This window comes from Crocodylus porosus, unplaced genomic scaffold (genome assembly GCF_001723895.1).
Source record: "Crocodylus porosus isolate Cpor-Errol unplaced genomic scaffold, CroPor_comp1, whole genome shotgun sequence".
Classification (NCBI taxonomy): domain Eukaryota; kingdom Metazoa; phylum Chordata; order Crocodylia; family Crocodylidae; genus Crocodylus; species Crocodylus porosus.
The window spans coordinates 49,058,257-49,085,599 of NW_017728907.1; the positions used below are offsets into that span (position 1 = coordinate 49,058,257).

The window sequence follows — 27,343 nt, forward strand, 5'->3', positions numbered from 1 at the left end:
TCACGGTCAGGGCGGCTAGGGTCTGGGACCAACTTCCAAGAGAAGTGGTGCTGGCTCCTACCCTGGGGGGCTTTAAGAGGAGGCTGGATGAACACCTTGCTGGGGTCGTCTGACCCCAGTACTCTTTTCTGCCATGGCAGGGGGTCGGACTCGATGATCTGCTCAGGTCCCTTCCGACCCTACTAACTATGAAACAACTATAAAGTATAAAACACAAATAAAAAAAATCATAATGAGCTTGTGGTCAGTCGGGCAACCTTGGATAGGATGGGGTTCCTTTTCATTTGGATCAGTGATTCTCAACCAGGGTGCCCAACACCCTTTGAAGGGTGCCGCAAGGTATGAGCAGATAAGAGAGATATGAAGAGATATGCAGATAAGCCAGGCCAGGATCACTCAGCCTGCTTGGGTGATCTCTCACCCCTACTGCCCAGTCCTTGTAGAAGCAGGAAAGCACTGTAAAATATACATTAGTTTTTGAAACTGGGTGCTACTCAATGTGCAAAAGCTGTGGAGGGGTGCTTCATGTCCAGTGAGGGGTGCCTTGAATCCAAAAAGGTGGAGAGCCACTGGTTTAGACATTGCCTCCAGTTAACTCTTCAGCCTGTTGGTTTCCCCCTGCTCTCACCTCTCCCAAGAGATATGTGAACTGAATCTGTGGCTCTGCAAACACTTCTTGCTGGACCTGGTCCCAGGGGAATAAGAGGCAAAACTCTTATTGATCCCAGTGGGACTGAGAACTGTTCTTGCCAGGAGTCCCCCATCGTCATTTTAAATACAGCTGAGCTCTCCCTGGATCAGCAAGCCCCTCTTCCTCCCAGAAGCACACAGCTGAAGACAGCAGGAAAGTTAACCTAGCAGAAATAGTGCTTTCCCTTTTCCCCAGGATATTCTGCAGGAGGGGATGGCTGCACCTTCTGTAGGAAGAGTTAATTACAGGACTGGAAACTTTTTTTTTTTTATTTTTTTATTTTTTACTGCCTTTCTGCCATTAGGCTGGTGTCACTTTTCAGCAAGATGGGAGGTTCATTTGTAATTAAGTTTGCAAGCAGAAACATCGACATGCAAATACTTTCTGCGGGGCAAAGTTTATTCTCGGTCAGCTTCAAAACCCGTTTGAACTTTCACTTTTCTTTGCAGCGCAAAATGCAACATGAACATGGTTTCAGTTCCCTCTTAAGGTCTGTTTTGAGGGGGGGGGTCAAATTCAGCTCAGGCATAACTAACGGGGTTGGCTGTGCCTACATGCAGTACGTTTTATGTAGGTGTACTATTAAAGCTCACTTAACAGTTATTCAATAAGAGACAGTTCTGCCTTGGTCTTGCAAGCTAATTAACTGTTCCTTTTTCACTAGTCCATCCCCGGGGCTGATTTCGCTTCAACTGAAATAACTCCACTGAGCCTCAGGGAAGCTGCTCTGATTTATCCTGGCTTGTGGTAGAAGACTCAGATCCATCTCATCCTCGGTCTGGTTCCTGTAGTCTGGACAGATCCTCTGGGAAGTCAGCAGGACCCCATGCAGTTGCAGCATGCAGCTCATGTGAACCCAGTGCCACGATGATCAAGATCTCAGAGCCTCCGTCTCTCTCCCCGTGCAGAGGAAAGGCCGAACCTTACTTGTAAGCAGGCAAAAGTCTCAGTTCTTTGCTAGCACAGTCTGAGTTTGAACTGCATTTTAAGTTTTGGAGCTAACGTGTCTATATTTCCCTGAGTTTTAGGGCCTTTCCTGTCTTTGAACCTCCGGGAGCCTGCAGCTAAGCAGAAGGCTGCTGCTAACTAGCAGGGTGCTGGATGAGATCAGATGGCCGAAGTAGGCGAAGGAGTAGGAGGATAGGTTTTCCGGTAATGTTTTAAAATACAGGATCGCTCCAGCCTAGAAAAAAAGTAAAGGGACCAACCATTGAGGAAGCATCAATGCACCCAGGAAATAAAAGCAAGCTCAGAGCAAACCCACGTTGCACGTTGTATTAAAATCAGTTCAGTAACAACCTAGTCGCTAGGACAATGAGAAGCTTGAGAACTGGGTCCCACTTCTTGCATTGCTATTGATTCAGTATGTAACCTCAAGCATATCACTTGAGCTCCTGGTCTGTATTTCCCCTTCTCCCCATCACCTATTCAGATGACCAGCCTTTCAGGGAAAGGATTATTTCTTACTAGGATGTCTGTACAGCACCTAGCACAGTGTGGCTGCAATCTCATCCTGGACTTCATGGAAATCATTACTAATAAATCTCAAGTGTTGACTCTTCCTATTACCTCCTACAGCCTCTGAGGAAAACAAGCTTCTCCACCCATCCACCTACATAAATACTCAATGTGCACAGCTGGAATTAATCATCACATTAGCCCAACAACAAGGGTTCATTAAGACCAAAGGTGACTTCAATTTAATTGCAATATACTTGGCAACCAGAGACTGGATCCAGTTTGTAACACCTAATGGGAGGTCTGGATTATAGAAGGAAAAATTAATGGCAGTAAAAATATCCAAACAAGATATTTGTGCACGTGTTGCTGTAAAACTCAGAGCCAACCAGTTTTTAAATAAACAGTTTGGGTTTTAAAATATATATTAGTGTTCTTGTAATGAGGATATATGTGAGCAAGAATATATGCAAGCACGTAACACAGAACCTGGTGGATTCCCAGCTTTCTTTTCCCAACAAGCTACTAGAAGGGGAGTCTGACATGAGCTATACGTCCACCTCTGGAGCGGTTCAGGCCAAGTCACCGAACATCTGTGTTGCTACCTGTATCATGGATGTCCCTGAAAGGACATTTGGAGGGTTATTGACTGTTTCTAAAGTCTTTTGATGTTTGCATGGAGTGGGCGGTACAGGGTAAAACTATTTTATTGGCTGGATATTTGTATGTATTTAGTTTTAATTCGCAATTAAAAATGTCCACCCAATAAGCTCTGAGGACCTAGGAGCTGGAATTAGCTGTGCCATCCACAAATGACCACCCACCATCAGACATGAACCCTAATCCCATCATGAAGCGAGTCAGCCAAGAAATCAAAGAAACAAAAACAAGTCAGCTCTTCTTTCCTCCCAGAATATCTCCTCAAAACTCTGCCCAGTAAGTACTTCTAAGATATTATTTACTTCGCGGTACCTAAATATATGACACTAGGCGCACGGTGGGTTTTGACATCACGGGACCAAATCAGTTGCAGTCCAAACTTAGGTTGGTGCAGGGTGTGAAGAGGCAGGAGCCTTGGACTGGCACAGTGGTGGCAATAGAAACTATGGTACCTGCTTAAGCCTGTAGCATTTGCTTTGCTCCTGAGAGGTACAAAGCTCAAGTGCAATGTCACGGCAAAGGGTAGGCAGAGGTGAAGGACCAGACCCAATAAAACATGAGCACACCTACCAGCCAGGTGCTGCAACACCCATCTTCTAGGTGCCTTGTGTCCAGGTTTGGCCACTGAGGTGGTGCACGAAGTGCACAAGCGAGGTGGAGCTGCCTAGGTGTCTGCCTCCACTCCCACATTTTCTCTGGAGATTGGGCACGGGACTTGGGTGTCTCCATCCACCCGGGTCTAAAGCCCACACCTGGCTCCTGAAGTGGATGATCTGGGTTCTGGAGCACCCTCAGCCTCATGCCCGTAGGTCCTGTCTCCCAGGAGGACACCTGAGCCCATAATCTAGCCTTTTAGGCTCATCTTCGGTTAGGCTGGTGGGGCCAGACTTCAGCTGGGCCGCGGAGCAGAAAGAAATGCAAGAGTTGCGGGTGTGAAAAGGAGCCTGACTTCGTAGCCTAGTGGTTGCAGCACTCACTGGAGGGAAAGGAGCCCTGGGGCCCGGTCCTTGCTTCCCCAAACTATGACTAGTTCATGTCAAATGAAGTAGGATGGGGACTTCTCTCTCCCAGGTGAGTGCCCTCATTGCTATGGTCTTGAATGCACTCTCTGGTTCCCGCACCCCTCGCAACACGACGGTCGAGCTTCAGCAGGGCAGGCTGGATGGTGTTGCCCCCCCAGCCTACCTCTCTCCTGGGACGTGGGAGCAGCGGCTGTGAAGCCCCTCAGGCTGAGGAAGGGCTAGAATCAGGTCTCCCATTTTCTGGGCAAATACCCTAAGCAGATGACTGATGACCATACTGTACTTTAAGCTTGCCTGCTATGTTAGGGCTCTTGGAGGATGTAGGCTTTTACTAGTGTTGGGATCCCAGTGGCGTCTAGGTAGGACGTAGTCGCCCAGCTGCTGAGACTAGGGTCAGTTTGGGGCACGTGCAGGACTACAGGCACCAGGGCCCTGCTAAGCCGAAGAGGGAGGTGCTTGGTGAGGTTTGGTGCATCCAGGGTTCGGGGGTTGTGGGCTTAGTCTTAGTCAGTGTGTCAGGTGCCCAGACCCTCTTTTGCATCTGGCCATACCCCTCTCTGGGCTTCATGCAGTGTGAAATGCAGATAATCGCTCTGCCCTCCATCCCAGGAGTGCTGAGAGGATAAATAGACACATTAAAAAAGATTACGAGGTGCCTGGAGAGTACAGGAATGGGAGCCAGAGAGCAGAGAAGTGCATCTCTGTGCGGGACGGCCAAGATTTCCAGCAGTTTTCACTTAGCAGAGTCTCCAGGGACCCTTTCTTTTCACTTCTCTCCCAGTCAGTTTTTGTCTCTTTCCTGTTTCAGCAGCTACTCTGATGGCTTTATTTCTTGTGCCTCTGGGCTTCTCTCCCCCCTCTGAAATGTTACTGCCCCCAGGACACGAGCTGTCCACCAGCTGACCGCAGCACGCGGCTTTGCTCACCTGGCTGCCCCACTTTGCTGCATTTCCTTTTCGGTCGAGAAGCCGAGTCAGGAGCTTTGCAAGACCTCACCATTGCGTGATTCAAAGCGTCGACTGAAGCAAAACCAGAAGCAGAAAAACTGCACGCGCAGGCAGCGAGGTGTGCTTGTCTCGGGTGGATGTGTGAGCGGGCAGAGCGATTGCACACTAACAGCAAAACACTTTCATTAGGGCAAGTGGGAGATAAAGGCAGGGAGGACTGCTAGCCTGTTTTAACCCAGAAATATCCCTTCCCAAGAAGGGCTTTTCCTTCCTGAGCACACCAGGCTGGCTCTGTCTTTGATGACTCCCTAAAATGGGGAGCTTTTAACTCTCTGAAAGGGGTTGCAATAGAGATCACATCACGGTGGGCAGCAAATACAGTCTGTTTTCTCTCCTGGGCAGGTGTTAAGCAACCTATAATTAAAGCAGGTATGTTTTCCACCCGCCCTGTTGTAGCTCTGATCACAAGCTCATCTCATCTGCAAAGTGCTTTGCCCTGCAGATCTAGTTCTTGCAGATGGGCAAAACTGTGGCACAGGGAGAGGAAGCGACCGCCCGTGGTCTGGCTAATGGCAAAATCACGACTAGACTTTTGGTGCCCCAAGTCCAGTGCTGGGCACAGCCCACAGAGCTACTCCCTGTTATATTGCCACTGGTTTTTCAGGCACTGCATTGCCCAAGAGGTTTGCTTTGGGGCAGGCCTGCAGACATAAGGCAGCGTGCAGGGAGCCAGGATATGATTTGACATGGACTTGCTGCTCCGCACTTGCTCCCTGCGTGGACGCTCCTACTACGCGGAAATGGGCTGAGCAACTAAGGGGGTGGGAGCCACCTTACACAAAGGTGACTGGAAAGTGAGATAATGCCCATATGTCTTCAATTCTGATCCTAAATTAAAATGACTTGAATTTGATGTAGTTCGGTTCACTTCTGATATGAAAGAAATGCAATTTAGGGCTTGTTTCATGCACAGAAAAATGCATACTTAGGGTACGGCCACACAAAAACGACGCAAATGAATCAGTTCACCTGCTGTATAGTCGCCCACTCGTTTGTCTGACTATACAGCATGTGGGCTAATTCAGAATAACTGCCTGTATGTGCCCACTCTTACCCCGTAGCAGTTGTGAGGCATCTTACTCCACTTTCCCTGGGGTTCATGTAGCTCATCCTGAAATACAGCAAAAGCTGGTGGCTCTAATTTGTAATGGCCCAAAACTTTAATGCAACTCAAGAAAGTTGATTTGGATTAAATATCTTAAAAAATGGTTGCAGTGTAGACATACTCTTGGGTCACTGATTTTTTTTGAATAAACATGTCTACTCCGGGGTTTAACGCAGTTGAACTAGTTCACCTTAAAAGCTAATTGAGACTGGTCGTGCTCGTATAAATGAGCCATGAGACGTTGGAGCGTCCTGCTCCTACTCAATGCATTGCCTTCAGTGGGAGGAAGAACAGGCCACGAGCAACTTGGCTGAGATTATACCGAAATCTAAGAACCTAGGGGCTTTGATTTACAATCCTACGTCCCCGCTCTCCACACCGATTTCTCTCAGCCTTTTCTTTCCACGGAGGGGAGCAGCAAGCTGCTTTCTGCCCAGCCCCGCTTGGGATTGCGGCTCCAGCTGTGAGCAGGTGGTGAGGACAGAGTGGGAGGAAGCTGAGCCACCGCTGCGTGGGTGCGTAGGCCTGGATGAGCCATTGCATACAAAGGGGCAAAGGGTCTTACTCCTGGTGCCAGAACAGCGGCGAGGACTGGGTGCGACTTGACAGGGCTGTGCTATGTGAAGCTAAGTCCACGTGAATGCTCGGAGGGTGCCCTAATGGCGTGAGCAAGACGCCTCTTTCCTGACGTGCACCAGGGATGGGTAGCGTAGAGCACCTGTGTGCATTGGGTATATCCACCCCCACCCCGGGCAGCCGAGGCCTGCATCACAAGCCAGTATTAACTCTGCTTCTGGGGCAGTCCAGGCAGTCCCTTGCTCAGGGGAGATGGTCCTGGTATCAGAGGCGTAACAAGGAGTCCTGTGCCCTGGGTGGCAGCAGCAGTGGCTAGGTCGGTGGTGGTGGTCTCACGCCCTGATTGCTCATCCCTAGTTATGCCACTGCCATGGTCAGATAAGGGGTGTGGACCAGACTGCCCCTGTGCTAGGATCAGGCCCTGCACTGCCTCTGCTGAGTCTGCACTTTCGGATCAGACCCCGTGCAGCCTCAGCTGCACCCCAGTCCCCACACCGTGCCTCCCCTTCTTCCTCCCAGTGCCAAATTTTTGTACCCATTGAGTACTGGGGTCAGATCTGGCTCTCGGGCTGGGGGACACATTACAACCTTGCTGCAATTCCTTGTCATCATTTGGGTTTTTTTTTCTTTTTGGTTGCTTGCATACATACAGACCTGGGAACACTGGCTTCCACTTCCCATGCACTTACTGAAAGGGAATAAAAGTAATTTGTTACACAGTGTTTTACTGGGTCTGATTTTTTTTGGTGGGGGGTGGGGGAAGTATCCGGGGATAGACTTTCCTGGAAAATGGATAGCTTTATGCTAGCAAGAGACAGTTCTATCAGAGCCACTTCTTCAGCTGTCTGAAAATATTTGAAAGCTTGAGACGTTTAATGTTTTTCAGATGGTGATAAATCTGCACTAGCTCGAGCTTAGTGAGAGATGAAGTGAGATAGGAGAAAACACATGGGGCTGCATGGGAGAGATTTGCTGGTCACACTTCCCCAAATGTCAGGGCAGGCTTTTCCAAGCCCTGCTCTTACTTTCTGCTGGGCTAAGCCGGACGGAGCGACACACGCGGACCCTCGGTTTCTGCCCCGCGTGGTGGCGATGGGAATTTTGGAGGTTTTTAGGTTTTTTCCTTCCAACCTGACGTTAAAATGATGAACTTGCAGCTGGGAAAGGGGAAACATCGCTGCTTAGAAACCTCCTGTGTCTGGCGAGTGTGAGCTCTTGCTCGGGAGTTGTTTGCTTAACCTTCGGTTTGCCAGGGGAGCTTTGGTGGCGGAGGGCATCTCTGGGGTCCATCACAGGTGAATTGGAAACCAGATGGCTTCTCTCCTGGCCTCACCGCTGCTTTCTCAGCTAAGCTCTTGACCATATGATCCCTGATAGTTTGATGCACCTGATCTGCCCTGGAGCAAGAGCGGAGCCTCTTCCGTGCAAAGATGCAGATTGCACTCTCTTGTAAGCAGGTGTGCGAAACAGGCAGGAAGTCTCACTCTGAGCATCCCCAGCACCCCGCCGGAGCTGAGTGCGAAGCAATGACCCCGCGCAGCAGAAGAGGTGGGAAGGGCTTGGGATGGGTTTCAAAAACCGACGCACCGTGGAGGGTCGTGCACCCCCAGCAAACAGATCGAGCCAGGAGGAGACTATCGGGGGCAGCTTGAGTGACTTGGGAACGTGCAGTCAGACGCCTGACTGGGGTGAATCCATGCTGTCCCACTGGGTTTCGGATAGGTCTGGAGGCCATGCAGCAGCTGAGTCGCAGGATCCGTCCCGGGGAGCGCGCTCTTCCCAAGGCAGGCTTCAGCCCTTCGGAGATGTTGTATTGGTCCGCACCGTATGTGTTGCAGGGAGATGGACCCCTCCAAGTGCCCCTGGAGCGCTCTCTGTTGTGATCCTGTGGGCTGGAGAGGGCTGGGAGACGCTCCCATTGCGACGGGGCCGCGTTGTGCTGCGGCATAACGGCCTCTAAGCTCGGGTTTCCCACTCGCAGCCTGCCATCGCTAACCCAAATCCCCTCTCCGCAGCTGTGATTAGCTGATGGTTTTTGTCCAAGGGATCTGTTTATGGCATTTTAAAGAGACAGGAACACCCCAGCCGTTTGATTTTGTCAGACAGCTGTGAGCCGAATCTGGAACCAAAAAAAGAAATCCCTGTACAAATTGGGGAAAATGCCTCCCCATTTCCACACGTTTCACAGAGGCCGTGTGGTCTCAGAGGCAGCCGGGTGGTCCGAAGGAATTAATGCTCGGGTTAAATAAAATGGGGGACTCCTGGGTTGTAACCCCTCCTCCGCCACTGATTCACTGTAAGGCCTGGGGTAAGTCCTTTGACCTCTCTGAGGCTCGGTCGCCCCCCCGTCTCAAATGAAAACAGTGGCCTCAATTTTGGGCTGCAGCCAAGCTGAGCTTGGCACAGCCCAGGAAGGTGGGGCAAAAGTGGCTGTGTTCCCAGGTTTTGAAGGCAGCCAGGGACCAGAGAAATTACAGGAATAAAGATTTTTTGTTTTGTTTCGTTAACTGTGTGTGGACCCAAACGAAGGCCCCGATCCTGCCACATGATCTTCACGGCTGACTTTCGCACCTGTAGGAAGTCTGAGTCGAGCAGATCAGGTTTTGCAGGGGTGCAGGGAGAAGCCGTTTCTCGGGATTTCTCCGAATGTTTCTCAGTGAGCTGGAGAAAAATCCTCCAGCTTGGGAGGATGAATTGAAGAGACTTCCAGTGTTCAAGCCCTGCTTTGGACGGGGCTGCCACAGACCATCCCTGGCTGGTAGGAGCTGAAATCAGATGGCAGGCAAGGTAAAATCCCAGTCTAATGCTGTCTCCATCAGCTGCCTCCTGCTTTTATACCTGTTTGTGCTTGTGCCAGTACCTCTTCGTAAAGGAATGGAAAGACTCCAAGGGGAGTTGGTGGAGATTGGATGTTCAAATGCTTATATAGCATCCAAATCCGGTACAGCATCATCAGTGGAGCTCTCCACCTGCAATTCATTTGCCTCCCATTTCTATTTTCTTTTTTTTTTTAATCCTTCCTCAGGAAAAGTGCTAGGACTGAGAATGAAAAGACCAGTGAAAGTCCCCTGCAATTATAAGCAAGAACCCCAAAGGCCAGGAAAATCCAGAGCTTGAATGTGCTCCAGTAACTTTGCTTCTCTTTTTTTGCTTGTGAACGTTCACATGATCCTCTTTATGTCTAAGCCTAGCCACAGGGGCCAAACAGGACATACAAGGAGCTAGGGGAGAGTTTCCTCCATAGGGCCAGTGAAAGCATGCCTCTGAAGCTCTCAAGAAGCATCAGTATCGAGGGACATACCCTTAGCACTGAGCACTATGGGGGATCCTTGGCCTGGGAGGCTCATGTCATTCGGAGCAGCCCCAGAGCTCTTCCAAATTATTGCAAGGGCCGTGACAGAGCCCAGAGTCTGAAGGGCACAAGGGAAGCGTACAGCCACCTTTGCCCCTCCTTTTCCTCTTGGGTTTTGCCTATTAATAATTTACCCTAAAATAAACAGGATGGACTAGGCGGCTGATTTAATGTTGCTGAACTGACTCTAATGTGTGGAGTCTTCTGACATTTCCCGCAAGGTTGATCTTGTGATTTTAACACTGCATTAACATTCTTTTCTGGTCTGATTTTAATGTCATTAAACTTATTTCTGGGCCTTATTTCTCATTTTCTGCTGGGCCGCTTCATGGGGGGTGGAATGGCACTTATCCGTCAATGCTTAACTCAGTATCCAGCTTGCCGTCTTTGCATTAAAAGGCACATGGTGCTTACCCAATAAAATAGCAAGTTAATATGATGGGTACCTTTTTGGAAAACAAACATTAATTAACCTGCTGAATTCATACATGTGTTAGGTTCTTTTTGCTGAATGCTTAGCTAAGGATTTATTAACCAAAGGGTTTTCTCCAAGGCCATAGAAACTTGCTTACAGCAGCTATTGGTGTCATTTGCCTTTGTATAAGCATTCAAACCATGACTGCAATTCTTGAATCTTGATCATCACCTTCGTACTATTAACTATCTGGTAACTGATTTTTTAAAATCCTTTTGGAAAGTATATTTAGTAATTCACGGCTTCTTTTAACTAGATGCAATAATACAGTTAAACAGAGTTCAACTGAAGTTTCTTTAGCCAGAGTGTGTTATTTTTACAAAATATACCACACTGCATTTACCGACTTCTATGAAATATTATCCTAAATAATTAGAGCTGAAATACTTTTGCCAAAATGCAAAATTATCCAAGTAAGTTTTTCACTGCATTAGCCTTGCTTTTATCCCTTGTGTTAATTCACCTAGTCTAGATCCAGCAAAGCACTTAAGGAGAGCCAGTTGGGAATATTTTTTTTTATATAATATGTTGCTGCTTTTGTCACCAGGAAATGCCGATATGTCAAAATTGAAGCTTTTCATGGGAATGTGCTGGGTTCAGGGGAACTTTTAGTGGGAAGGGCCCACATCCCACCATAGCTGCCAACCACGTTGGGATACAGGAGGGATACAGGATCAAGTTCTGGCCCTCCCTTGTTAGGATCAAGCTTTGCATCGGGGCTTTTCGCCCGATTGCTCTAGCCACAGAAGCTTTTGGGTCGTTTGGGCTGAGTCTCATTCAGCCTCTCTTTTTGGCCCTGCTCTCTGCAGTATATAACCAATGATATGTTCATTGGAGCAGGGATGCTTCTTCCCCAGCTATGTGATTCATTTATGCAAAGTGTACCAGTTTCAACAGGAGACGTTTGGATAGACGTGATCCACTGTGTGGTGCTCGGACAGTGTGTGTGTGTGTATGGTGTGTATGCCTCAAGCCTTCATCCTGTTTGGTTCAGAGCAGGGACTTGAACCTGAGCCTTACCTATGCTACCTGAGTGCCATAACTGCAGTGGGGTATTCTGGGCATAACTCAATTATGCTAATGGGAAAGCCATTGCTGGTCCAGCTGTACCCTTAAGCATCCACTTAACTTTAAATCATCAGTGCATCTGGCTACTCACGGGCTTAAACATAAGAAAGTGCTTCTGTGTTTCGCTACAGCAAAGCTTTGGCTCACTCGTGCACACATTTCCAAGGGTCTGGGCAGGAGGTAGCTCTGACTCTGCAGTTGCCCACACAGGCTCTGATTCTGTCTACACTTTAAACTGTGCTGATAGCAATTGTGTTGAAGTAACAACGGCTGCTCTGCATTCAGTCCGTACACAATGCAGTCTCTCTAGGTATATCGTCTTGGGACCGAAAAGGCTGTGTACTAACCTGAACCCCCTGCCAGCTTTTTTGTACCTCTCTTATGTTGCTTCTCAGACTGCCTTGTTTCTCTGATAGTGGCTTGGAAAGTGATAGGATCAAATCCATGTTTGGGAAGCCAGAGCGCAGTCCCCTTACCGTCAGAGGTGGGGCTGACGTGTCCATGCACTTAGGCAGCTTGCACGCTCAGTTGGCACACAGATCGCCGATGTTTGTTAACATGTAAGCAACAGGCAAAACACCTGGACCCGCATCATGCAATGCAGTTAAGTAAATGATGCCCTGATTTAGTACGCGTAGCAGTATATGCCGAAACCCCTTCTGCTAGTTGAGCTTTTCATCCCCATTCTGTTTCCAGTGCATCAGCCAGGCTTCCCTTTAGCCAGGAAAGAAACAACCCATCCATTTTAGTGAAGCACCTGTGGGGAGATAAAACCTAGATGTGATTTATGAGACGTGACGTCAAATGCGTGTTGTGAATGATCATGGTAGTGTGCGGGAACCCCGGTCAAGGAGCAGAGCCCTTTTTGTTCTGGGCTCCGTGCAGAAAAGCAGAAAGACTGTCCCTGCTGTGCGAGCTCAGATCTGTGCCCCCTACCCACCAAAATGACTCCAAGATGGACATGGGCCGGCAGTGTGGGGACGTGGTCAGGAAGGCCAAACGCACCTTGTCGTGCATGCACAGATGCACCTCGAGCAGGTCCAGGGCGGTGATCCTCCCCCTCTATGCGGCTCTGGTCAGGCCGCAGCGGGAGTACTGCGTCCAGTTCTGGGCGCCGCACTTCAGGAGGGATGTGGACAATGGTGAGGGTCCAGAGGAGGGCACTCGTATGATCAGGGGGCAGCAGGGCAGGCCCTACGAGGAGAGGCGACGGGACCTGAACCTGTTCAGCCTCCACAAGAGAAGGCCGAGGGGGATCTTGTGGCCTGTTATAAACTAGTCAGGGGGGACCAGCAGGTACTGGGGGAGTCCCTTTTCCCCCGAGCAGCGCCAGGAGTGACCAGGAATCACAAGCTGGCAGAGGGAAGGTTTAGGTTAGATATCAGGAGGCGCGACTTCATGGTCAGGGCGGCTAGGGTCTGGAACCGACTTCCAAGAGAAGTGGTGCAGGCTCCTACCCTGGAGGTGTTTAAGAGGAGGTTAGATGTACATCTTGCTGGGGTCATTTGACCCCAGAATGCTTTCCTGCCATGGCAGGGGGTCGGACTTGATGATTTTCTCAGGTCCCTTCCGACCCTAGAAACTATGAAACTATGAAAATACGTCACAAGGGTTGCAAAGCTTCAGTGAGGTTCTCCCTCCTTGTGTTATAAATGAACTTGGTTGCCTTTAGTAGGGCTCCAACTGAAGCAAAGGCAGGGCCAGCCGTATATTTTGACAGCTTCTAATTATCATACCATAACTTTGTAAGTGTTATGACAGTGTACTGTAAGTGTAAGGTTCATGGGACATATATCTTTTCCACTTAATGTTTTGCAACCAACTCATCTCTGGTTCAAACTCCATTTAGGTCAGCTCAAGGATGGATTTGGTTCAGCGAGTTCAGAGTCACAGCAGGCTGTTCACTAGAGAGGCAGACTCTGGCAAATTATCTACTCCAAGCTCACTTGGACAAGCTCGCAAAATGAAATCACAGCTCTCTGCCCATTAGGCTTGGGATGAAAAGCAAGCTTCAAAGCTGCCCGTGGGTCAGGTTTCATATGGGGAGATTTACTTGTATTATTTAAGATTGCCATGAGTTTGGGAAAAGGAGAGGGAGGCAATTTATGAGCCAGCGTAAAAATAGCTCTTCCCTGTAGTAAATGCATAACGAGTATTGTTGTTGTTATTGGTTTTAATTAATTTCTTCTTAGATTTGCAAGGTTACTATTGTGAAATGTATCACTGGCAACTGCAGTTCACGGAGCCTTTAATAATTCTTTTAAACCAAGTATTATTCCTTTATGTGCTACCTACCTCTTATTTTTGGGTTCTATGTTTGGCTTCTCCTGTCCTATCTTTTATAACTTTGCCTCCCCCTGCTAAAGACATCTCTGCTTTTAAAGCTAGCAACCCATATAGCAATGCCTCATACACAAAGCATGTCTACACTGTCATCAAAGGGGCGATTGCAGTCGGCATGGACGCAACTCAACAAACTTTAAGCTCAATAACATTTTAGCCACAGCAGTATAGAGCTCACCTTAGGCCATGTATTTGCCATGGGCAAATTCTGTTACCTGAACTGCATGTGCATGCTGCGGCTTAGTGTTGTTGGTTCAAGTTGCTTGGGTTTGTGTGCATGATGATCATGGAAATATTGCCCTTTGCTGTTTATGGGACTTCAAACCTCGCAGAGGTTATATCTGGTGCAGAATGAGCTGGCTTGCCTGTTTTGCACATTTTTCAGTGCAGATCAGCGAGCCTCTCCTATGTGCTCGCTGATCTGCTCTGAACCCTGACTGATTTCCAGATGATGTTTAAAGGGTTGTTTTCAAAACTGCAAAGCCTGATTTTCTGACTCGGGACCTGCTCCAGACCCTGCTGAGGTCAATGGCTTTGGATCAGTCTGAGTCTTGAGAGACAATCTCTGTTTGTTTCCATAAGAGACAAGCTTGCCACGGGCAGGTGACAGCAAGAGTAGGAGGGCTGGCTGTAGGCTTGGCTTTGGAGCTTGCTTCCTTTTTTGATCTCCAGGATGATTTTCAGCGTCTGCCTCATTTTCTTTAGGAAGGGACTTAAGCAGCTTGCAGGGTTTACAAGCGTATTATTCTATCCAGGCATATGGGTTATGAAGAGCAGTGTCAGAGTAATGACGTGCCCACAAAAGTTGTGTGGTCAGACTCTGACTCCTATTGAGCATTATCAAATTACAGAATGGCACCAGTGAAGTGCAGCTTGACACCTGCAAGTGTTTGGTTCAAGGGAAAACCAAAACCAGGAATACCTGGACTCTCACAAACTGGTGTTATAGTCTCTGAGGACTTACGGGGCACGTCTACATGTGCATTTACTGTGCAGTAAATTGCTGCACAGTAAGGAGTTTTTAGGCCAGTGTATACATGTGCAGCCGTTAAAGCACAGTAACACTGTGTGTGGACTGATTTGGGACTAAAGTTAATCCCAAATCAGCACACACACATAGTGTTACTGCGCAGTAAGGTATCTACACATGCACAGTGTTACTGTGCAGTAAGGCATCTACACGTGCATAGTGTTACTGTGCAGGAGGGCTGTATGAAACAGCACCATTTTGTTTTGACTTCTGTTTAACCATTTCAAAGGGACAGTGTTTCATTTTGCTGTTTTGAAGCACTGTTCCATTTTGTTTAATTGAATCTGTTTCACTGTTTTGATGCTGTTTTGACGCCTTTTGAAGTTTCGCCCATAAGCTATAATGGGGAATCATGAAAATGCCTATAACTTTGTCATTTGTTTCCTGATTTGAATGAAAACAGCAGAGATGGTAGCCCCTGTGAAAGCCACAAAGTCTGTCAAGTTTCAAGGAGGTAGGTGCAGGGCTTTCTGGGAAACTGCATCTCAAACAGTTCAGAGCAAAACTCGTGTCACTTGTGAAGGCACGGGGGAGTGAAAACAGCAGGTGTGTTAGCCCTAGCTGAGGTCATGAAGCTAAGTTGCAAGGAGATAGATGTAGAGGTTTCTGGGAAACTGCACTTCAAGTTGCTGACAAGCAAAACTCGTGACACATGACTTTTTCTGCTGTTTTTCCGTGCCTCCCCCGGAGCACTGGGATTGGCAGGGACCTCAGGGAAGGGTTACAGTCACTGGTCAGCTACACAGCCAATACGAGAGCAGGTCTTCCACCTCCCTCTCCTTACTTTCTCTTTAGTTGCAAGCGAGCCTGGCTTCGAAACTCGAAACATTTTGAAACTTTCAAAACGTTTTGACTGCCCTTGTTTTGTTTTGAGGTGGTTTCAAAGCCTTTCGTTTCATTCTGATTTTGCTGTTTCAAGTTTGAAACACGTCAAAACAGCTTCGAAGCAAAACACCTGTCGAAATTTCATGCAGTAACTAGTTGATGTAAGTTGCCATAGTTACTGCACGGTATGGGCATGCCCGTGTAGACACATGCCTGTAATGTGCAGTAATTTTTAGTTACTGAGCAATAACCTAAATTACTGTGCAGTAAATATACACATGTAGACGCACCCATGGTTATATACAGAGAGACCAGACAGACATGCTGCTGCCGCAGCGTAGAGCTGCCCTGGCAGACTTTGTTGGTTTTGAGCGATTTCTGAACAACATGAGAAACACCATCTGGGCCTTTAGGGCCTGCAGATTGAGTCCGGTGGGGAGAAATTTCCCTGGCAGGATCAGGCATGGGGGAAAGGTGAGCCTGGTGTGGTTAGGCTTAACCACAGGATAAAAGTGTAGTTTCCCAAAGACCCACCAGCAGGGAGAGGTGCCAAGTCAGATGGCTTGATGCGTTCCGCTCTTCTAACCCTGTAGATCTTGCCCCTTACCGCACAAATATTTCTTTGACATTGTTCCATGGTGACTTTTGAACTGCATCCGTTTAAGGCTAAAACAAGAGAGATAAACGGTTCTTAATTTTAATTAAAGCAAACTTTTTTTGCTATTTCATTAGCTGGCTGTGTTATTTCAGGGCTTGACAGTAAAGTTATATGGTACCCTGTGGGTACCTCCACTTGTGTTATGTGGTTTCTTATTTACAGTTTCTCCAGAATACTTATAGTCAACTGAACTCCATCATCTCACAGCATAGGACCAGAAGTTAATGAAAAATGCTATAATAATAACATGGGACTCCCATGGGAGTCAGGTAATTGGGGAAAGGTACTATTAACTTTACTGTTAGCCGAGTCTGCAGATTTAAGGGTCCAGTGCCAAATGTACTGAGGAAACAGAGCCTGGTTTGGGGGAGGTAAGACGAAAAGGTAAAGGTAACTGATGGACACAGGAAATACTCTCCATCCGAATACTTAGGTATAGAGGCATTGGCATCCTTAAGGTCTGGTGGCCTGGACATGACAGTAGGTGATATCAGGTGCTTTCGATGAATGTGGGAGGACTATGCAGTAGGCAGATGTGGGGTCTCATCCAGATTTCTAATAGTTAGGGATTGCCTCAAACCCCAGACATAAGCCAGTATGGAATTACTGTGGTTTAGAAGGATTTTACAATCGGGACCATTGCTGAAGTGGCCATGTTCCCCCTCAGGTGTACTCCCATTTGTTTTAATGGGAGCATGTGATTGAGTACAACCCATGAAGCGAGGAGGTGGCCTCTCTGCCAGATTATCTCCCAGTCCTTAAATTAATTTGGAGCCATAATTGTTAAACTTGGATGCCTAACAGCAAGCATCTCAGGCAAAATGAATCGTTTAAAGAACAGAAAGACAGTCTGCTGTTTATAGCATTAGGCTGGGGATGAGAAGACCTAAATTCAGTGTCCTACGTGTGGGACTATAGGCTAGGGCTAAGTCCTTTCCTGTGCCACAGCACTTCCTACCTCATATGGGGTGTTGCAAGGACAAACACATTAAAGTCTGTGAGATGTTCTGGTGCAAAGGCAACGGAGACTATCTAAGGGATTAAGATCTCTAGCAATAAATAAATCATCTGATCTCTTTTCCTCAGTGTTACCTACTAGAAATTAGGGGTGTGCAAAACGGGCTCTATTCAGTTCGGATTCAGATATGGCCTGAATCAGGGACAGTGATTTGATTCATTGATTCGGATCACTGTCTCCAGTTTGATTTGGCCAAATCTGAATGTGTGATTAGATGCTGATTTGGAGAATCGGCCATTCGGCCATAGACTCAGCTTTAAAAGTTTTTTCTACATACCTCGAGGTACCAGCATGGCTCATGATGGCTGCAATGCTGGGGCGCATGGAGCATCCCACAGGAGTGCGGGGGGGCCCCCCATGTGCTTGGTGGCAAACCCGGGAGTGGAGCAGAAGTACTTCCGATCCACTTCTGGGTCCGCCGGGGAGCATGCTAAGGGCCCCCCTGCATCCCCTCGGCTCAATGATCGGCCATGGGGCGACCCCGTGTGCCCTGCCAGACCCAGGAGACACCAGTTGTCAAGCTGGGGGGCCGTGGAGGGGCCCCCTGGTGCACTCCCCTGTGGACCTGGAAGTGGACAAGAAGTACTTTTAGTCTACTTCCAGGTTTACTGCCGAGTGCTCATGGGACCCCCTCACCCTCCTGTGGGACACTCCATGCACCCCAGCATCCCAGTGCTCACCAGCCGCCTGCTACCTAGAGGTATGTAGAAAAAGCATTTAAAGCTGTGTTGATCTCTGAATCTTTCTGAATCTCTCTGAATCGATTTGGAGGGTTCTGGTTCAATTCAGAGAGATTGAAGGGTCATCTGATTTGATTCAGATTTGGAGATTCGGCCACCGAATCGGCCCGAATCTCTGCCAGATCGTATCAGGGACTGAAGCGTCACACAGCCCTACTAGAAATCAATACGGAGGTACAATGAACCATGTAGTGATAAGCTTTTGGCTCCCAAGTCTGGCAATTTTCACCCGGGAGTTGACCTCAGTAGTGAGAATAAGGATTTCAGGTGTTAGAAACTCAACAGATCTCCATACGGTGAACCTCCATAAAGGACCCTTTGCTTTCATCTTGGCCTCTCTTGTGCTGTGCTGAGCTCTAGAGAAGGGCTGAAGGGCCGATGTATCCAGCAAACTTGCCAGGCTGATATCACTATGTAAAAATCTGAACTGCTTTTGTGTCACTTCACTTAACGCTTGGATTTCCACCAAGACTGCACTGTACTTAACCTTCAATATGTTATTGTTTTAGATTTTTTGTCCAGTCTGAATAACAACTTATACCATAACTCCCTTAGTGGATGGATGGACAAAGATGTTCCAGAATGAAATTATAACAGTTCCAGGAAAGTCTAGCTGCATTGCTTATTTCATTCACTGTTCGACTTATTAAAGTAGCCCAGGGGGTGGGGAGGAATAAAAACATTACAAACGATACGTTGCTGGATAAAAGATATTCCATTACAAACCTTGTCAACATTAATAACGTATGCCTCTTACAGAGCGCACTGGGCTGTCAATAAGAAACAGGAATGAACCAAGATGAAAACGATCTGTCAGAAACCAGATTGTATCAGAAAGATAACAGAGTGAAATTAATTTACGGCGAGGAGGTTTCACAACAGACAATGAAGCAGCATTGCAAACCACAGTCCAATGTAATCCCTTTGAAGAAATATTGTACTTATTACAGCTGGGATGGTTGCAAATGTTTGGTTTAAAAGCCTGCGCTTTGGAAAATGGAAGTTAAAAAAACAAGGCTGAAGAGGCTTAAGATTTCCATCTTCCACTGAGGCAAAGCTGGTTAGTAAATGCTATTTCCATCCTACTGATAGTTCTGCTATTGGACATTTGAAGGCTGGTTTTTTTGTGCCATTTGAAATGGGAAAAGTAAAAATGCTGCTTTTTTTTTTTCTATTTTAAGGGTTTTTTTTGTCTCAGTTTGAAATAGGAAAAGTAAAAATGCTGATTTTTCAAATTATTTATTTATTTATTTTTGCTGAATGAAAAGTTCCAAAAATCTTCCATTTGGAAATCCTGAAAAAAGCTTCTGTTTGACATTTTCCATCTAAACAAGATGTTCAGCCTTTTCAAAATTGGATATTTTACTTAGGAGTGTTGTTTGACTTAAAATAGGCTATTTGAAATAAGAAATCAGTTTGATATGAATTATGGCAATTTTAACATTTATGACAAAAACCTTTTGTTTCATTTGGAAATGTCATACTGAACTTCCTGAAAGGAATATCAAAATATTGAATCACAACGCACATATCATCTTAGAAAACTTTGATTTAGATGAAATCACAATTTCTTGGGGAAAAGGGATGGAACATTTTTGTAAGAAAAATATTGACTGGCTCTACATTTGAGGTATATCCTGAAGTATGCATTCCTAGCATACTATGCTCTTGAGGACTGAGTGAACTATCTAAGATGAAACAAGTCTTCTACAAATTGGTCCCAAATTGGAAACTGGATTGAACTTCTTGCAGGTGGCATGTGTTTGGTCTGTGCTTTCCTTCCTCAGAAATCTTTTCTTTGGTGAGTGTCCTCCATTGGTGTGACCTAGTAAAGTCCAGAGACAAATGTGTAAACCTACCAATTCTCTGTCTGATCCACACAGCATGAAAGTGTCCTATAGTTGACAGCTAGGAGCCAGAATTGTTAAGTCTTAAATGCAAAGAGGTCCCTAGTGCCATCTTTGGAAGCACTGGGGTAGCGTAGATCCCAAATGGAAATTGATTTTGAAAATCTTTGAGTGCCAAAGAATTTGAAAAGTCCGACTTGTTGGTCTTTTAGCTCTGATTGTGGCTGTTTGTGCTTAATGCATCTGGAGGGCATCTGTATTCAGTTTCCGGTCATTGTACAGTACACTGGAAATCCAGCATAAAAAAGGCTGTTTCTACAGGGTTTCTAACTCAGGTTTTGTAGACATGTAAAGTCTGCTTAGGCAGCTGGAATTTTTCTCCCAGTTATTAGGGGCGTGCAAAGCAGGTCCTATTTGGTTTGGATTTGGCCCGAATCAGGGACAGTGATTTGATTCATTGATTCAGATCACTGTCCCCAATTTGATTTGGCTGAATCTGAGTCTGAAGATTCGATGCTGATTTGGAGAATCAGCGATTCGGATGTAGACACAGCTTTAAATGTTTTTTCTACAGACCTCGTGGTAGGCGGCTCATGAATGCTGTGGTGCTGGAGCGCCCACAGGAGTGCGGGGGGCTCCCCAGGGTGCTCAGCAGCAGACCTAGAAGTGGACAGGAAGCACTTCCAATCCACTTCTGGGTCCGCCGGGGAGTGCCCCGCATCACCCTGGATCAGCGATTGGTTGCGGGGGGGACCTCAGGTACCCCGCCACCCCAGACCCAGGAGGCACCAGTTGCCGAGCCAGAGGGTGGAGGTGCAGGGGGTCCCCCAGCGTGCTGCCTTGTAGACCCAGAAGTGGACCGGACGTGCCTCTGGTCCACTTCCAGGTCTGGTGCTGAGCACACTGGGGAATCCCCCGCACTCCTGTGGGATGCACCCTCTGCCCCAGCATCGCAGCGTTCATGGGACCCTGCTACCTCGAGGTTTGTGCAAAAACCATTTAAAGCTGTGTTTATGTCCGAATCTCCGAATCTTTCCAAATCTCTCTGAAGCAATTCAGAGAGATTAAAGGGTCTCCTGATTTGATATGGATTCGGAGACTTGACCACTGAATTGGGCTGACTCTCAGCTGAATCAAATCAGGGACTGAAGCTTTGCACAGCCCTACCCATTATGTGAAGAACCATCAACTCTGATCTGAGTCCCATATTCTGCCAACCACATCTCTCTACCTCTTGTGGATCCACACATTTCTGTCTGCAGGACAGACACCTGTGTCTGGTGGATCTAGCACCTCACTTCAAGAAGGATGTGGACAAGCTCAAAAGGATGCAGAGAAGGGCCACCTGCATGATCAAGGGCCTGGGGGACAGGCCCTATGAGGAGGGACTTCGGGATCTGAGACTGTTCAGCCTGAGCAAAAGAAGGTGAGAGGCAACTTGAGAGCCACCTACAAATATGTCATGGGAGAACACCAGGACCTAGGTGAACAACTTTGCAGAAACTCCATCCCCCTTTCCCCCGGGAATGGACACAAGCTAGTCAAGGAAAAGTTTTGGCTGGACATAAGGAAAAACCTCTTTTTTGCATGGGTAACTAGAAACTGGAACACACTTCCAGCAGAGGTGGTGCAGTTGCCATCTCTGGCGGTTTTTAAGAGGAGGCAGGACAAATACCTCGTTGCGCTCATTTGAGCCCAATTACCTCCTGCCCATGGCAGGGGATCAGACTTGATGAACTTATAGGTCCCTTCCAGTCCTTCTTTCTATGATTCTATGACTTCTCTTTTTAGATACTCAATCCTGTGAGCCTCAGCTGCAACTGCATTCACCAAACCCCTGCAAATAGGAGACATTGGCACCTTCCACTAAACCTACAGTGCTGTGCCAGAGGGCAGAGCTCCCCACCAGTTTCTTTCCAAGGCACTCATCAAACAGCCCTTAGCTGTGTCCCAGTTCATGGTCTCCTGAAAACAGTCAGAGCTTTACCACTGTAGATGCTGCGTGCATCTACATGTGCAATGAATGTGCCTCAATAAACTCTGGAGCTATTTGAGACAGAGTAATTTGAGCTCGGGCAGAGTAGGACCCTGGCTGGCTGGGCTGAGTGGGCACAATGTACGCTAGTGTCTACATGGCGTTTCAGTGCAGGAAATTACTCTACCACAAGACAGTACTGTCTCTGACAATACCCTTCTATGGTGCACTGAATTAATTTATTGCACCCTAATTGCATTGCACATGTAAATGGTGATGCTTTACTGCAGAGCTATTCATCTACTCTGTAGTAAAGCACATGTGTAGATGCACCTGCTGAGGAAGACTTTATTGGGTAGACCTCAATCTTAGCTGATGTAGTGCATGGTGGAGGTCCAGACTGCAGTCACTTTGCCCATCAGAAATCTCTGGTTTTGTGTTTCAGGGGTGCTCCATCCTCTGAGAGTGCCCTGATGCCTGCTTGCTCCATGTTCTCTTCAGAAAGACCAGTGGCACTAGCTGCAGGTAGGTCTCCAAGGGCAAATAATGTCTTCATAGGAAGATAAGTGCTGTGGAGAAAGTCCCTCAGGCATCTTCCCATCCTTATGCCCCTAAGCAGCATTTGGACACAAGCTTGCTCCAAGGATGCCATTAGATATTTTGGTAGCTTTGCAAGGTGGCCTCCTCCTGGGAAGACAAAGCTAACTTTGAATTAATATAGCATTACATTATACCCCCCAAACTGGAACAAGACCTAGGGTTACCATACGTCCACTTTTTCCTGGACGTGTCCTCTTTTTGAGTTCTCCGATCTCCATCCAGGTGGTTTTTTGGAACAGGAACCAACATCTGAGATTTGCTCTGCTCCGTTGGTAGGGGCGGCTTTGGGGGAAGGGGTGGCTTTCGGGGAAGCTGTCTCGGTGCTGGGGCTCCAGCAGAGTGGGGGAGGCGCCTGCCCCTCCAGTGGCAGAAAGGGGTAGAGGGGGCCCTTTGAGGCCAGTGGGGAGCTCCATGCTCACGTGGGCCAAGCGGCCCCAGGAGATGCTGCCTAGGCGGGGCGTGGCCAGGCCATCTAGCATGGTGCTGGAGCTCTACTCCAGGGCAGGGGGTGCCACAGGCATCCTCTCCTGTTCTTTCCAGCCTGCGCTGGGGCCGGATCCGCTCTACCGTGGCCTGCACGAATCCCCATGGGCCTTCTTTGTGCTTCTATTTACTCTGAAAACCTCATTTTCTAATGGGTCCCATAGTTCATTCATCTAGTAACAGCTGCCTGCCTCAACGTTGAACTATCATATTGCACTACTGCGATTTGCCTAGGACAGCGTCAATAGGGTGATTAAAAAAAAATCATCTCTGTTAATTGTGAGTTTTCACTTTGTTGGTTGTTTGTTTTCCTTTAGCATAGCTGACATTTCACTCTGCCACGTTCAATTAAATATGATCCCCAGCCCGGGGGAGAGGATGCAGCTGCATGTCACACTTTTCTATAGGAGCCAATTAGCAATGATGAACCTTGCTGTGACTCACCAGTCAAGATGTTGACTGTCATTCTTTGGGACCATATGCTAAGGAAGTCATCCGGTAGTCAACTTGGTGGACATATTTAACGATGGGACAGCTTGCAGGATTTTCACACTGTACATCTTCACTGTAGGCTTGACCTCTAGGCTATTATCTGGATTTTTCATCAAACTTTTTTACCTACCGTTCTCACCGAAAATCCTGCTGACCTGAATTTGGAAGTGCTTTCGAGTCGTCTGGGCTAGTTTGGGTGAGAGTCTGGGTTGTGTCTGGGTTCTGGTTTAACTTGTGATGGAGCCTGTCTGTCATGCAATGAGGATACAGGCAAAGCTCATTTGAGTCTGGACAGCTTTTTCTAGTGCCTTTCCCCTAATCCCCAGCACCTAAGGGTGGAGAAGTTCTGCCTGGGGAGGAATCCTAGGGCATCCTAGTGCTAAGATGCATAGGCTTTGCCCCTTGACATGCGTGCTGGCGAGTGCAGAGACAATAAGGGCACAGTAGTATGGGAGGATCTTGCTCTGGGGATACCCAGGCTTGGTTTACTTAAACTGGGTTGCTAGACGTGGAGCCAGTTAAGTGGGTTAATGTGCAGTGCACAGTTACCCTTACACTTTGCAGACAAAGCAGTCCAAAAGGCTAGGTGCCGTGGACCCTGGCAGACATTTGCCTTATTGCATGATGAACATGTTAATCATGTGATAAATACAGCAGGCCACACATTTAGCCAATTTATCACATGATAAAATGGCAAACCAGGCGCACAAAAGATGTCCCACATTTAATGTGGGACGTGTTTAACACGGTCCGTCTTTGTGGTTAATTTGTAAGGCGTGAACTTATGGCATGTGAACTTAGCCCTGGGTGGCATGGCGTGGCTTTAATGTCCCCAAGCACAGGCCAATGGGCTCCCCCCACGTGGGGACATTTGAAGCAGCTTGAGGCTGGGTTAACAGGTCTGCAGCATTGGGAGCTGGGGATCAAGGTGCTCACCAGTCCACAGCTCCCTCTGCGTGCATGTGTGTGCAGCTAGCTGTATGCCCTGGCACATCCTTGAATGTCTGGCAAGCCAAGAGGTGTGATTTTTAGGATCTGAAATAAAATCCCATCCCGCAAGTAAATGAACATCTGCCTGGGGACCACGATGGATGAGGGCTAGTCTAATCCAGGTACCTTTACCTATGTGGGTGGGAATTCAGTCTCCTCTACTGTAGTCTCTTTCCCCCTCCTCCCGTGTGCTTCAAGGGCTACGTTTTTACCCACCGTGAAATCATTTCACTGCCCCATCTGGGTTCTTCTCATCCATCCCCTCCATCTTGGCAGCAAGTCAGAGTGGCCACTGGTAAGCATCAGGAGTGAAAGACACCTGCATTGTCCATTAGGTGTCGGTGAATGGGGCCGGCTGGGATTGTCATAAGCCTTCTGGCCTGCGTGACAGTCTCTCCTGTTGGAATAATTCACCTGGCAAGCAACCCAATAACAATCCAGCAAACAGATGGACATACAATAGTCATAAAAAAATCATATATGCTGTTCCCTTGCCCATCGCAGCGGGAGTTTTGGATTCTCCACATTCAGTCTTGGGTCAGTTGCCGCAAATTCCATCCTTTCTTGTTTTACAGCACCTGGGAGCATATATTCCTTTCTAATACCTGTTGCCTTTAGCGTCTTTGACTCGCCACGATATTATAATCTGCAAAGAAGTCAATGGTATCGACCGTGGCAATGCTGAGGGGCCTAACCTCTAGGCCTGGTGCCTACAGTCACATAACGGCAGGCGTTATGCCCATGCAATAGCTTTGGTTTGTGGGTGAGAGGCAGACTGAGAAGTCAGGACCTGGAGGCTGCCGCTGTCTTGCTGTGGGTGCTTGTGCAAAGGCATTCATTGCTCTTGGCCTGCTTTTCTACTTGTGCAGGCCTTTACATCTATCGAGTGCTTTCACTGCAGCGTGTGAAAAATCCTGATGCAGAAACCTTTTTCTTCAGTGTGGCACACACGAATGGGAATGCTGATATGAGGCTGAGGACATTGGAAAATTGCAGCTCCTAGGCCTGCGTTTCTTCTTGGCAGATGGTATTGCTCATCCACCATGAAAAAGCACTTGGGCATGTCGTCTGCATGCTGCATAAGTGCAAAATGTCATTACATTAGTGGGGTCACAAAGAGATAACTGAGACCAGAAGTTGGCCCATCATCTGAACTCTGGCTGGGGCTCAGCTATCTCTCACAATCAGTATATATTTGATGTCTGGATGTTTCAGCTTGACTTCAAAACATTTAAAGCCACAATTTACAGCAAAATAGTTTTTCCCCCCAACTCTTTTTCCTTCGTAGTTTTAGTCTCCTCTTTCCCAGTGCCCCTTTGATTTTATCTTCTCCAAACTTCCAGCACATTGCCCTTACATGTCTCGGAGGCTGGATGATGTCCATATCACACCGATACTGAATTTCATTATATACAAACATCAATCCGGCTCTGTACTGCCCTTTTAAACAGTCATTCAGGCTCGCTGGTGTTCAATTTCTGTTTAGATCTGACCATGAAAAAGCGCTGGTTCAAAGATTGTTCCCCATAAAATTTAGATCAACACAGTTCCTCTGCGTGTTTATAATAAAAATATATTTTCATCAGCTCTTGGGAGCACTGACGTTTACATCAAGGCAGTTTTCGATGGCCCCCATCCACCGTAACGTATAAACACGTGAGTAGTCTTATTCATTCTGATGCAACTTCTTGTGCGGAAAATGAAGCACGTGCTTAACTGTTTGCTGGATCAGGGCTGATGAGAGTGGAGTGATTGCTGATTGAAAGGTACTGTGGTTCCTGCTCGGGGATTTTATGACAGACTGGGGGAGGCTAGGAATCTTGGAAGATGAATACATAGAAATTAGGAAAAACATATTTTTGTTCTTTTTTATCATCGAGAGGGCTTATAATAAACAAAGCGTATGCCAGTAGGTCACTACAGATCATGTTCTGCCTGTTAATGGGGTTTTCGGAGTGTAAAATGAAGGCAGAGTTTGGCTCGAGGAGATCTAAATAGCCATTTTCATGCTTATGAACTTAACATGCTTTCAACTCCATCTTAATGAAAGACACACTCAGTTCACTGTTAAAAGAGGCACTTAGAAGGTATTAGAGGCATAAGTCCAGCTGTTACAAACTCCAATAAATTTGGATTAGGTCTCCACTGTTTGAATTGTGTGTGTGGGTACCTGACCTCAAAGAACGGTGTTGGTTTTTTGGGATTTTTTTTTAACTTATTGATATATTGCATTACATCAGGTTAATTACACTTTGCTGTATTTCATGTCGCCTAGGCATAAACCCGCATGCATCACAGAGCAGGATTCGATATAACAAGGACATTGAACATTTCACAAGTTTGCAGTTCTGGCTGACCTCCCACGGCCAAGCCCTCCCCTGAGATAAATACTACAAGCACAGGCTGCTGCCCAGTTTTTTTCCATCTGGACTTGGCTCTTGCCCTCCCATCTTCCATTCCCTGTCCCCCAAATAATGTCTTATCTTTCGCCCCCTGGTAGCTTCATGATAATGCATCTGGTCTGAACTTTTTCTGCTAACTGGGGTGGCACAAAACCAACCTAAGCTAAGTTGAATGCCAACTGGGTGGCACAAGGAATCAGGACTCATGGTAGAGGAGGTGATATATTTTATTAGACCAATCAAATTTTTGCAAAAAACCCCCCCCAAATTTTAACTGCAAGCTTTCAGGCACCCCTTTCTCCAAGGCCTGAAGAAGTGTGCTTGTGCCCTTTTTTCCTGTGCCTGACGAATGGTGCCTGTGCCCTTTTCTCCTGTGCCTGAAGCTGGGTGCTTGTGCCCTTTTCTCCTGTGCGCAAAGAAGGGTGCTTGTACCCTTTTCTCCTATGCCCGAAGCTGGGTGCTTGTGCCCTTTTCTCCTATGCCCGAGGCTGGGTGCTTGTGCCCTTTTCTCCTATGCCCGAAGCTG

The 27,343-nt window shown here is 47.4% G+C and overlaps 2 long non-coding RNA genes across 2 annotated transcripts in view; both read right to left on the reverse strand.

Moving 5' to 3' along the window:
- Positions 1 to 532: 532 nt before the first annotated feature.
- On the reverse strand, positions 533 to 3,109 carry LOC109307635. Its single transcript, XR_002100327.1, has 2 exons — positions 2,159 to 3,109; positions 533 to 1,874 (listed from the first exon to the last, which is right to left on the reverse strand). It is a non-coding gene; the product is annotated as an uncharacterized LOC109307635 (long non-coding RNA).
- Positions 3,110 to 21,273: 18,164 nt separating this feature from the next.
- The window catches only part of LOC109307636, a 16,212-nt gene continuing 10,142 nt past the window's right edge, over positions 21,274 to 27,343 (reverse strand). The window contains exon 3 of the long non-coding RNA XR_002100328.1: positions 21,274 to 21,378. This is a non-coding gene — a long non-coding RNA (uncharacterized LOC109307636). The remainder of the gene's footprint in view (positions 21,379 to 27,343) is intronic.